Source organism: Ambystoma mexicanum, chromosome 5p, assembly GCF_040938575.1.
Source record: "Ambystoma mexicanum isolate Mex_15411 chromosome 5p, UKY_AmexF1_1, whole genome shotgun sequence".
NCBI lineage: Eukaryota > Metazoa > Chordata > Amphibia > Caudata > Ambystomatidae > Ambystoma > Ambystoma mexicanum.
In genome coordinates, this window is record NC_090930.1 from 1,113,992,078 (window position 1) to 1,114,002,942 (window position 10,865).

Below are 10,865 nucleotides of genomic sequence, written 5' to 3' on the forward strand. Positions count from 1 at the left end.
TAGATCTCCTGCAACCCTGCATTACTCCTAGCCTGAGCTTTTGGATTTACACTGATTCCCCCTCTTTTTGCTGTTTGCATTTACTTTTTTTACAGAGCTCACAAGCGAATTTCTTCCATGAGCTCCCCAGCCTTGAAGATTTTTCTCTTGGTGATTTTCCATTTGGACTCCCCGTGCCTACGCACCATGTGGTCCTACAACCTGACACAGGTAAACTCCTTCTCCTGCACGAGTGCTCCCACACTCTCTCCACTCCTTTGTTAGTTCCACACAACCATTTTGTCAGCAGTGTCGCTAAACTGCTGCATGTTTTACTCTTTCCCAGTGTTCCTAAGGTGTCACCTTCCGTGGACTTTCTTCTGACCCTGTCCATCACTTCAGGGACTCTGCATCAGCCACGCACAAGGGCCGCCTCCCATCTTCCTGGCTACCCCTTCTACCCACGCAACGTCTACCTGCTTCCTCACTTGCCACATTTTGGAAGCCACTGCGTTCATCTGCGCTCACTGTAAGCACGACCAGTGGTGAGTGGACCCCCTCTTTTGGAACCTGTCCAAGGACCTGTGTTTTTAGTATTGGATACTAGGTATGGACCCATTCCAGCACCCTGCTGCTGCTTTTAACATTGACCCCTTCCTTCATGGTCATTTCCATGCTTTCTCTTTTTCTCACACAGAGTCTTCTGACTTTTTTTGGCCCAAGAAGAAGGCTATCAACCTATCCTGCCGAAACGTCAACAGCACACTCACCCAGACTTTCCACTGGCTTTCTTTTGTGCTGCCTCCTAAATCCCTAACATCGTATCCAGACGTAGACCGAATATAAGGTCAGACTTTAGCCGGGCACAGGAGACACAGATTCATCCGTCTCCTCACTTTACATTCTCACAGTGTGTTCTTTATCCCCAATGACATGGGATACTTTGATTTTCAAGATGTTGGTCATATGCAAAAATGTTGAACTCACATATATTGTCACTAAGTACAGTTTCTTTTTGATACAGTGAACCTTTCAACTATGTATGTTATTACATGAATGGACATCATGGACTGTTATGAAAAGAAACAACTTGTTTTTTCTGCACCAATTTTTTTTTTTTAAAAAAAAGTTAATAATAGTAAGCTAAATGAAAAATTAAAAATTAATTTTGCATATATCGTTTGAGTCATATGTTTAGCACCAGCAAGCATGTTGCTTTTCTTAATGGTTGCCCATTATGATATGTGTTCCCATTAAGGTCTTAATAACCAGTGTACACTGAATTGTTCCCGTACACCTTTCAGATTCATAGAGGGGAGGACAACCCCCATGTTATAGGATTTGCCTGTAGTGGCAGTAAAACTGTAAGAAAACATGTCCATGTGGCCTATATGCACCTATGTAGCCCTCCTCCCGCGCTGCCATGTAGGACATCATCATGTTAGGTTTGCTTTGCTCATAATGCCTGTAAATATGTATTCCACCGTAAAACAATTGGTTGATGCTAGCTAGCGCTGAATCAGTGCCCACTCCCCAATCAGATGCTTGTTCCCTGTCCAGACACACACGCAAATAAAATGAATGAATGCATTCTTACAGCATAAATTTAAGCATAATAGCTATCCCAGTCACACAAGCAACTATTAACTTCAACATACACACTGAATACACTCTTATTCAAAAGAGCACTTACACAGACACAAACCCTTTCCTGCATGTACACAAACATGCATACATACCCACATGTACACTTACAGAAATGTTTTTTTTTTCCTTACCTGCAGCTCCAGACTCCAGACACCACCACAATGGCCCTCTGGCTCACTCACACCAGGTGAACAGGAGACGCCTCCTGGATCCTGACCTGCGCAATGAAGACGGAGTGGAACCATCTCGCTGACCCTGGCGTGCTAAATGTGCGGGGAGATGCAGAGGCATCCCCTATGCACATTTGTCCCTTCAGTACCCCAGGCTGCATCCTTAATGGGCCATGCTAGGATGGGGAAGCAAAATGCCACAGGCCTTGCATGGTCCATTGATAATGCCTGGCTGGGGTATTATATTGACGGTCTAAGAAAAGCTACGTTCCTCTGTACAGTTAATAGTTCGAAAGCCATTTTCTGTAAATGCTGCCATTTTTGGAGCATGTCATTTTGAAGTCCTTTACACATAAGAGCCTACACGTCAGACATAATTGATTATTTCACAGAACTTGAGGTTGCCAAAAACTGTCCTATGTGTCGTACTAAGGCCAAGACCTGATCACCCCCCACACTCCTCAGAAGAACCTTTATGTGAAACGTAACTGCTTGTAGTCACTTTTTGACATAGTGTGCATAACATTTGCAGATCAAACAATTCACATTAACACTTTAGTGCAGATAAGATTTTGAGAGCAAAGGGCCACTTGTGCTTGTTCAGAGTGTCTTCTGCAGCCGCTAATTAAACTGCTGGCCATTACAGGCCCACTCCTGCAAACAGAGAACATGCGAGTGATAAAGGATTTGCCATCCAGGAGGCCTGCGGCAAGAGCGGCTAGGGCACTTTCTATGACTTGTTGGACCTTCATTGGATTTTGCAGAGACAACAGTTGGGGAATAAGTCCCATGCACTGCTGGAAAACGTCTTATTTCTCTCCACTGCAGAGCCTGCAAAGGATTTGTCGTCCATACTTTCAGGCATGGCCGGTCCTGGGATTTGTGGTGCCTTGGACGGCAAAAGATGTGTGGAGCGCCCTAATTGGTATATGTTGTGACACCACTGAAAATGACATATAAGAATCAGTCTTCCCGACTAGAGAGTGTGTGGTGGGAAGTTACATTTACAGAGGTTACAAGTAAGCCCAGAGACAAGACATGATGTTCATTAGTTCATTTTATGAACTGGCACAGTTATTATTACATATATGTGGCAATATCATGAATGAGGTGTTTTTTGGATTAGCACACAAGGTGGGCTGAATCCGTTTTAGGCACTTCTAATTTTGGCACGCAAGCCTCACCGATATAGATAAAACGATTTACCTGAGAGCACACACTTGGTTAAGTGCTAACGCTGGGACTTGAGACCAGTTGGCAACACAGACACTTGACATGTATTTTCCCATCTGTAGATGGTAGGCCTTTTTGTAGTTTTGGTTTTAAAATTACAAGTGATTGTGGAATGCAAAACATATGAAGGGGTACTGGATGGTGTAAGCAGCGGACTATCAATGAACTATGTGTGACATTGGTAAACCCCTCTTGGGCAGATGAAAGTAGGGGATATTGCCTTCTCTCTTTTCTGATGCAGAGTGATGAGTATATGCTTTTCCCTACCCCTACTCCCACAACAGATCCTGATCAAGGGGTCTTGGACACTCATCTGGGGGTCGAGGGAAAGCTCTGGAGGCAGGGGTGATACGAATCATGTCATTTTGTCACCCTCTCCTACACACAACAAATATTCTCCCTACTTAGCTACCAAAGAGGAGCTCAGGGGGTTGCTAGGGGCCTGGCGATACAAAGAATAATATACACTAGTGAAGAGCAGGGTGTCGACTAAATATCTTAACACACTCTAGAGAAGAGCAGGGTGTCTTTATAAGCAAGTACGCTTAACAGCTATCTAGCTAAGAGATACTAGAATGACTAACCCACATGTTTTTGTCCCTATACTCGCAGAATGCCACCGAGCAATAACCAGGTGGTTGCAGGAAGGAGGTGCTAGAGATGTCAACACCAACTTTACAGTGGCAGTGGCTTTGCCTGGAGGATTGCCAGGGGAAACCCTGTTTACATATATGAAGACACCCGGCATTAAGCCAGTGGATAGGTTTGAAACCCTACACATTAGGAGGGATATAGATCAAATACATAACAAACCCTGTAGGTATCCTGAGTTAGCCTTGCAGCAGGTAGACCACCAGAACTAGTTTCAAGGGGGTTTGACATATTCCACTACAGGGGCTAGACATGGCCCATTTGCTATGGAAGGCTTAACCGTAGAACACATCCTTAGCTTCCACCCAAATAGGGAGGCAAATGACCCATATACCAGAGAGGACTATGAACTCCTGAGGGGAAACTTTGATATTGTCTGCACTCAAGCTGTAGAATATAGAGCTTTGTGACCAGCTCCAGCTGCACCCAGACCAGTAATAGCAAGGGAGGAAGGAACACTTCCATTCCAGACCCTCAAAGCCTTATTGGGCACCTGTCCCACCAGGCACGAGGACATCCCTAGATGGTATTTCACTAAGCTGAGCTAGTTAGTGGCAGTTTACCGTCAAGTCACTCCTCACCATAGGCAGAGGGTTCTACCAATCATAATGGAAACAGGTTGTAATCCACCTATTGAACACTGTGACAGTTGGGTTTCAGTATATAGTTGGTTGTACCTTCATTTAATTGGGACCACTTCAATTATAGTACTTACCTCCATTCTGGGAGAGATACTGAACTCCCAGGGAGCAGAAGCAGCAATGAATTTAGGGCTGGCAATAGCTGGGGGCAATTATTCCATGATAGAAGGAGTACTCATGCCCCTCATAAAAGGTGAGTCAGTGAGACAAGAAATCTTTAGACGTCTAGCAGTATTGTCCAGTGACCAAGAAAGGAAACTCCAGTTTAGTCACATTGTAACAGCTACGTATAGGTCCTTAGGCAGAGATCACCTGGGTAGATCCCCCGGGGAAGGGCAAAGGAAGGAATCAGGTGAGAGTAACCCCTCTAAAAGAGCACCAGCTACAAGTACTACTGGTACCATACAGGAACCATTCAGACATACCTTCTCAGCTAGTGGCAGAAGGGGAAAGACAAGGACTTCCAGTATGCCTCCTGCCAAAGACGAAAGGGAGACTTTTCGTAGCCGAACAATGTCTGTAGAAACAGATAGTACTAGTCCCAGGCAAGGAGCTGGTTGGGATAGAAGACCCTTTAAAGCCAAAACTGGGGAAAATAGCACCTATCGGTTAAGAGATAGGGTACAGTTTAGGCAATCACAAAGATACAGAGATGAAAACGATCCTTCTTCTCCTCCACAGAAAGAGACGAAACAGTTCTCTGCACCCGAGGGAGAGCAGAAGCCTGCCAGGGGGGAGGAGAAGAAAGAAAGTAGAAAGGAATCAGACTGCAGCTTTCAGAGTTGGCAATGGCAACAATGGCAAACACTCTAAACCAGACTCACAGGATATTACCAGTGACTAAAGATGCGAGTGATTGGTTAATCATGCAATTCGATTCTAGCACACGTTTCCATATTTAAGGAAAGACACAAGAGGCTTTTATATCACATTCCTGCTCATTAAAAAAAAGGTAGAGTTTATTAATACCACAGAAGTGGATGAGGATAATAGTGTGTACATGGTTACAATGGAACTTTAAGGGGAACATCCAAAGAAAATAGAGGCACTATTTTGGTCTAATTTGCATATAACCCAAGATGGCCTTTTAGCAGAAAACGATTGGCCCGGGCTATATGTTATGGAGAGCCCTAGGGGAGGAGGGAGTAATTAAACCAGTTTTTCAGATGAAGTTGAGGATCATGTAGTGAACTCCTATGCAGCCTTGTGGTCTGTTTTAGGTGCATCACAGTTATACAAGAATCATGTAGGACATAACACAGACTGCCCTCCACATAAAATGGCAGTGTTTGAAGACTCAGAGACAATATCTAATCAAAGCACAGGCTACACCATATTTAAAATTAATTTTGGATCAGTTATTAGAGCAATGGGTTCTGATACAACAGGCAAGCTTCTACAATACAGCATTACTTCCAGTGTCCAACCCAGATGGTTCATATTAGACTTTAGAATCGTAAATGCTAATACACTACAGAGGCTGCACAGAACAATCATAGTGTGGGCCTTCTGAGTAATATACAGAGATACAAATATAAGACTGCACTGGATCTGGGGAATGGATTATTTGCACAACCTTTGGATTCAGAGAGCTATACATACACAGTTATAACCTTCAAGTTCAACAGTATTGCTTCACTAACCTCCCACAGGGGTACAAAAACAGCCCTGGGCTATTAGGATGCAATCCCTCTTAGAAGGCACACAGACATCATTCTGGACATTGTAGCTTAAATGTTCTGTCCAGATGATGACTTAAATGAACACTTAGAGAAAGTGGACTTAATCATTAGAACACTAGCATCTAAAGGCTACATTTTAATTTTCAAGAAATCAAAGATAGTCCATAGAGGAAACATATTTCTGGGGTTTTTATTTTCTGATGAGGGAAGGGACTTGCTCCACAATTCCAACAGAAATGCGCACACTTGCAAAGCCCTCGTTTGCTTAAGCAGTTGCAGGCCAGACTTGGCCTTTTAAACCTTAGGTGTTCATATGTGGCAGACTATGCAGCAATAGTGAAACCATTATGTGACTTGGAGCCAAATTTCCATCCAACAGACTGGAAAGGAGAACACACATGCATGCTGCACCATGTCCACCAAGTAGTCCTCTTCAGGACAGGAACACAGACAAGAACTTAGAAGTACACGCATTTAGTATGTAAACATGGAGAGACAAAGCTCATAGCATACCATTCACATGTCTATACAGTTCCAGAGTAAAACTTTGCTCCAGAATTAACGATTCTTACTGCTGTTCAAATGATAGTGCATAAGGAATGCAACGTAGCTGCAAATAAACATATGCACATAAACACACCATTAGTGCAGATAGAGGCAGCTATACTCGCTACCATTGTAAATGCAAAGGCAATAAACTCCAGATGGGTGCAGGGGGCCGTAACACAGACAGCACAAGACATGAAGTATCACTATAAACCAGAACAACTACAAATGTATAAACTAGAATGGTCTCTACAACCTGAAGCAAATGCAAAAGTACCACTGTTCTTTTCACAGAGAAGAAATGTCCCCGCATATCCCAACTAGGCAACACATGTATGGGGTTGCTGTGGTACTCTTGTTCAGAGGAGAATTGCCTAGCATTTTGGTGCTGGACTGCCCCTGGGCAGGACAAAGACTGATATGCGGGGACATTTCTTCTCTGTGAAAAGAACCATGAGCTAGAGACTTGGTTGAGACTCTCCCAGGGGTCACCCACTCAAGAACAAATCAATGGGCTGTGTTTGTGCTGGTAGAGAGTCTCCCAGACCCCACTCGGTTAAAAATATGACGTGTGGATTTTGAAAATGTACTTTCAAGTATTAAAAACTTACCAAAGATGACACGTGAAGAGGGATCCTCGTTTTTAATTGTTTGACGAAAACATGCTTCATATATGATGTGAGGAAAATGTGACATACTACAAAAAAGCGTTTCTGTGTCAAATAAAAAATACATGCAAATAACGGAGCCAATAAAAAGAATGGTGACAATTTTTATTGTTTTGGAAGAAGGGATATATTTGAGCAAATAACTGATGCGTTGTCTTTGCTTTCAGAATTAAAGTTCCCACTTGCAGTTCTGAAAACCTGAACATTGACGTCTTGTCCAAAACAATGGCTACTTAAACAAATCATCATATATGAAGGTGACTGCATGGCTTCACAATGGAACAGGAAGAAAAAAGCCCCATGTCTGAAAGCAGCAGGCCAATCTAAAATGCTAAGATCTCTCTGTATACACTTTGCAGCTGGCTGCTGTAGGGACGTGGGCTACAGGACAGACTTTGCATGCATAGGGCTGGATCCAGGGACGTTATTTCAACAAAATGCGAGGGGTAGCGGAAGTGACATCACACGACCCTTGACCTCTGATTGAAATCACAGTAAGTGGTGTCATTTGACCCCACACTGTGATATCAGTGGGAGCGATGGAACACGACCTTTCACCCCTTGATAAAGCAGGAAGTTGCATCACATGGCATTGTTCCTAAGTACAGTATGAAAAATATGGTTACTATATCACTATGATGTGATATACGTGTATTAAAAGAATTAATCAACATATGTTTCGTTAAGATCAGGGTGTATAGCCCCATATTACCAAATTACTGTGAATGCAAGCAGACGTCCATGGACAAATGATAATAATGTGTTATTATATAGCACTTACGCTTAAAATAGCCGCAATCCACCATCAGTCGCGAAACATCGCAACAGAATGTTACTAGTGCTGCATGAAATTGACTCAAATGTTGATGACCTTCATTTTAGCCCTGGTTATGTAAAGAAAAACTCTACGAACTAGACTGGTGTCACACTGTTGAAATGATTAGCACATATCATAGTTATCAGCAAATAGCACCGTTTATCACCAAAAGACTGCACCGCCAGCCTTACCTTATTCGTTTTCCATACAATAAGGCATGCAATCTTTACCTTAGATTTAAACTGAACCAAATTGCCATCTATGAAATAATTAAACATCAGCATCCCTAATTGAGAGATGCAACTAAGGGTGGCTGTAGATTTTGCACTAACTAATCTACAAAAGAAACTCTCAAACACTTAGTCATCTTTTGCAATTTTTTTGAACTGCATAGAATTCAAATCTTTGGTCAAAGCAACATCGGCACTACGAAAATGTCGAGAGACTGGTTATGGATAACATGCACGTGGGGTATTGGCACCAGTCATGTTCTTTCACTAACTCGACTATTAATAATCATCAATGAAGAGCTTCTGATTAAATCACGGGCAATTTAGAGATAAATGATATATAGAATTATTGTTTAAGCATGTTGTCGAAGTTCATCATTGTCATTTTGAAGGTCTTGTATGCATATAGATCTGTTTAAATTTGCTGTCTAAATCACAAGAGTCTTCCGTCGAATTGCATACAATGAATTCATTATGCAACTCTGATTGTACTTCATCTCATTTGTTAGTATAACTTACACATGTATCCACTACTTGCATATTAGGATGGACATTTTTTATTTTTGATCAATTACTAACTACATCTGCATATCTATAATTTTCAAGCTAAACTGTATTTCTTAATTTTATTAGTATATGCATTTGAATTATAGCTCATTTTATGGTGGAAATGAGTTACAATTTTAAGCTCAAGTATTTCCAACTAATATTCTTCCAGTATATTATGGAAACGTGTTTAGCAAATGATATGATGCATTGTTAATGTTATTTTACATTTGAAATGTTTATGTTGTAAAAGTGTGTACACAAACTAAAAACAACTTTATATAGAACAAATATACATACAATATCACCCAACCTGTGTTGGTACTCATTTATCGACCTCAGAAGAATGAAAGGCTAAGTTGAGGTGTTTAAGAACAGACTAAATCAGTGACTCAACCCCACCCCCGACCCCCGATGTGTGCCTGAAGTAAACCTTTAATGAGTATAGCAATTATTGTATAGAATTCCAGAAAGACAAATTATTTTTTATTCCTATTCTTTCTTATTTAGGGTCACTGCTGAAAGTGTTAGACTTGTGGAAACCCTGTTTTTTTTAAAGTTTTTTTTTTAAGAGGCCTAAGCAAGAAAGCCAGCCACCCCAGAAGCAAAGAGCCACATGGTGCTGGCCATAGCCCAGGAGCTTGCATAAAAAAAGAAAATAAACTTTTTATTTTTTTACGGGTAGTAAAGGAGACCTCAGGGGTCCCAGTTGCGACCCCTGGCTACCCCTTAATTACGTCCCTGGCTGGATCTGCTCTCAGTTTCTCCACAGGGCAAATTGACATTCCTGTCCCCTTTGCTCAAGAGCATCAGAGGCAGTTGCCACCTTTGCCCCCATGTACTCGGCGCCTATGGACCCAGCACCCTGGGAGATTATCAAGTCGATGCTTTCCCTCCGGATTACTTCCAGGAATCAAATGGCAAATAATACAGAGGTCAAGTCCTAAAAAGAAAAGTGGGCAGACTCCGTCCACCCGTGTGTACACTAGCCTTGAGCTCTGGGAAATATGCAGCACTTCTTGTTAGTTTTGTGCCATTTGAACTAAAATATATTTGTGGTCTTGATTGTTCCTGTTCACTTAAAAAAGTTTTTCAGGCAGCATGAATACAGTTGTGTAATGGCAAACTGCAACTAGCATAACATACGTACAACCAAAAGAGATTGTGTATTCACCTGCTCATCATTGCTCCTTCATTAGATTTGCAATAGTCCTGCAATGTTGATTCCAACATGTGTGTTCCGTTACATTTTAATTCTATTAATTCTAAAGAAACAAAACGTAAAACATTTTATGTGTTTCGACGTGAAGGTCTTTATCAAGGCAATTAATGTCTTATCACCCTTGTGGTTCGTTCACATTATTGTAATTGGACACATTTTTGGGTTTGTAAAAGAAATCGTATAAGGGCAACAATCAAATCGTAGAGCGATCATTCAACAATAAAATTTGGGTGGGAAAGGGCAGAGAAAAGAATTATAAAAAGATAGAAATGATTAGATCAATGCAAGATTGTAGTGATTCATATATCCAATTTGTTCCAACTCTGTTCTTATGAATTAAATTGCTCTTACCATTGTTTATTAGTGTCCAATTTTTTATTTTTGTTGATAAGACAATATCGCCTGAATTGTGATACTGATAATATTTTTCTAGACTAGGTCTGTCAAGTTTTCATATGTATGGTAAAAAGAATTGAGCAATCACTGGCAATGGCCATAGAGTCTGCAATATATAGTTAAAAGAAGAATGTGTCTTGTTGTTGAGTTCCAGTGGCATAGCCTCTAAATGGTTCCTCGCGTTAATAGAGCCCTGTTATCTGTGTATCTTGAAGAATGAGTCTTGTTGTTGAGTTCCAGTGGCATAGCCTCTAAATGGTTCCTCGGGTGAATAGAGCCCTGTTATCTGTGTATCTTGTAGGAATGGCCATGTGATATGGTCACATGCTAAGGGAGATGTGTGCCTGCACACTCTACTCACGAGCCACTGCTTTGGTCTACTATTTGCTCTCCTGAGATACCCATAAAAGCATAGCCTCTGGGAGTTCTCTCAAACA

The 10,865-nt window shown here is 41.6% G+C and overlaps 1 protein-coding gene across 1 annotated transcript in view; it reads left to right on the plus strand.

Annotated features, from left to right (window-relative positions):
• The window catches only part of NHLRC1 (NHL repeat containing E3 ubiquitin protein ligase 1), a 142,676-nt gene extending 132,357 nt beyond the window's left edge, over positions 1 to 10,319 (plus strand). The window contains exon 2 of the mRNA XM_069613592.1: positions 7,385 to 10,319. The gene's annotated coding sequence lies outside the window, so the exon portion shown is untranslated. The remainder of the gene's footprint in view (positions 1 to 7,384) is intronic.
• The last annotated feature ends 546 nt before the right edge of the window (positions 10,320 to 10,865 follow it).